The sequence below is a fragment of the Lucilia cuprina genome, chromosome 3, assembly GCF_022045245.1.
Source record: "Lucilia cuprina isolate Lc7/37 chromosome 3, ASM2204524v1, whole genome shotgun sequence".
Taxonomy (NCBI): Eukaryota; Metazoa; Arthropoda; class Insecta; order Diptera; family Calliphoridae; genus Lucilia; species Lucilia cuprina.
Window position 1 is genome coordinate 3,685,909 of NC_060951.1, and position 3,006 is coordinate 3,688,914.

The window sequence follows — 3,006 nt, forward strand, 5'->3', positions numbered from 1 at the left end:
CTATAGTCTAGTCTATAGTCTAGTCTATAGTCTAGTCTATAGTCTAGTCTATAGTCTAGTCTATAGTCTTGTCTATAGTCTGGTCTATAGTCTAGTCTATAGTCTGGTCTATAGTCTGGTCTATAGTCTAGTCTATAGTCTAGTCTATAGTCTATAGTCTGGTCTATAGTCTAGTCTATAGTCTAGTCTATAGACTAGTCTATAGTCTAGTCTATAGTCTAGTCTATAGTCTAGTCTAGTCTATAGTCTAGCCTTTAGTCTAGTCTATAGTCTAGTCTTTAGTCTAGTCTATAGTCTAGTCTATATATCATTCTGTAGTCTAGTCTATATATCAGTCTGTAGTCTAGTCTATAGTCTAGTCTACAGTGTAGTCTATAGTCTACGCTATAGTCTAGTCTATAGTCTAGGCTGTAGTCTAGTCCATAGTTCAGTATAAAGTTTAGGCTATAGTCTAGTCTCTTTTTAATTATATCTTTTATTCCGTTGTCTAGTCTATGGTCTAGTCTGCAGTCATTCTTATAGTCTGGTCCATATCCTTGTCTACAGTCTTGATTATAGTCTCGTCTAAAGTTTATTTTATAGTATTGTCTATAATCTAGTCTTTTTTCAAATTTATAGCCTAGTCTAATATTAAATTATTCCGTTACAGTTTCTATCGTATTCTTTAAAATGTCATAAATCTTTTTACCGCTTGAGTGACATAATTTATGACAAATATTATGATATTTCTAAGAAAATATTTTTTAAAACTTAATTAGTTTGAAATAACAATAAAATAATAAGCTTTTTGCCAAGGTATCCCAAGGAATCCCTTACACATGTGTGACCTTAAAAGCAAATCTTTTTAAAGAAAATGAAAATTATGGTTTTAAAATGGGAGTAAGTAGATAGTTACGAGTATTTAGTAATTTACATTCTCAAAAGTTGAAAAAGAAAAAAAAAAAAACTATTAGAGATGGAGATTTTTGTAGTATTATAATAAATTTTCTATAGTATAGGTGTGGGCAGAATTAATATTCTATAAACTATAGCATAACCTAGAGCGTTACTTATTTTTTGTGCAGATTTTATTACAATGTAAGATCATGTGTGAGTTTGCAGGTATAGGTAAGTGAGTTTCAAAATCCTAGAGCCTAATAAAGTAAATTGTAGCATACATTTAGGCTAAATTAATCTTTTAAGAGCGAAGAGGTTAAAACTAGTCCTTTTGATAAGGAATATTGTTTAGAACTATAGAAATTATTATTTCAACTGTTATGTTTAATATTTCTTAAGATTTTTGTTAATAAAATTAGAGAATTTTTAAGATTGTTGTTTGAAATTGTAGCCTACCTGAAGGAGCTTTTTAAAGTTTTTTTGAAAATTTGCTACTTGTGAATTCTCTTTGTAATTTTTCCACTTTATGGGTTAATATTAGTTGTCTTTAGCTTCTTGCCTTGCTTTTACCTTTTACATATTCCTATATTACCTCCCACTCCATTCCTGATGCTACTGTTTTGTGTATAAAACACTACAACTGATTATAAATTTAAAATATGTATGTATATGTAAGCCTTCTTATGCATGTGTATGTAAGTGTTTAGTTTCACTGTAAGTGTTTTATATTTCTTTTTTTTTTGGCAAATTGTATAAAATTGCCCACCAATGTCCTCCTAAGATTCAAGTAGCAATAACTAACTCCCCCCCACTACATTATGTAAAGGATGTGTGTAAGGACTACGAATACAGAGACTCATGCGTGTACGCACATGCTTTAAGAGTATTATGCATGGACAATATTTGCACACACACTCACACACACACACAATTTAAAATCAATAGATCTAGTGTACTGATGTTGGTAAATGGAATTTTTGAATGTTTTGAAGCTTTTTAAATATTAGCAAATCCTATTTAAAATAAATATATTGTATACGAGCTATAAGCCAATGATTTTTTTTATAAAAAAAAATTACCAAAAAACCTGCTCTAACGTATGTGTAGAGGCTTTTGCTTTTAGCAAAAAAAATCCTTAAGGATATGCTTTAACAAAACAGTAGCAGAAGTTAAAAGCAACAACTTTCGTTATTGTTGCGTAAATATGACATTGTTAGCACAATATTATAAAGACACCATCGTACACACATACACTTTTCATATTGTCATATGTGTGGGTCCATAATCAAACATATAAAACGTGAAAGTTTTGGTTTTCACATAAATTTATTTTTGAGAAAAAAAAAAGAAAATCTGTTTTTTTCAAAGGTGATTTACATTTTTAACAAAAACTGCTTTTAGTATTGTTTCTTTGCCGGAAATTGTACATGTGTGTTGGTGTGTGTTCTTTTTTACATAAACTAAAAGTTTAAGATATTGTTTATTTACAGTAAAAGGAAGTAATCTAAAAACTTAGATTTTATAACGTTAACGTACCAAACTATAAAGCAGACTTTAAGGATTTAAATAGTAAAGCATACCTTAAGGAGTTTGAAAATTAAAACGAAATATTATTTCAAAATTTGAGTTGAGTTTAAAGGTAATAAACAGATTAAAATACCATAGACTATATCATAAACTAAAAGCTAGACTAGACTATAGACTACACTATATACTAGACTATAAACTAGACTATAGATTCGACTTAAGACTAGACTGTAGACTAGACTATAGATTAGACGATAGACTATACTATAGATTAGAAAATAGACCAGACAATAGACTAAACAATAGACTAGACAATAGACTAAACTATACTCTACACTATAGACTAGATTATAAACTAGACTATAGATTAGACTATAGACTAGACCATAGACTATGGATTAGACTATAGACTAGACTATAGAATAGACTATACTATAGACTAGACTATAGAATAGACTATACTATAGACTAGACTATAGACTAGACTATAGACTATAGAATAGACTAGACTATAGACTAGACTATAGACTAGACTATAGACTAAACTATAGACTAGACAATAGATTAAACTATACTCTAGACTATAGACTAGATTATAGACTA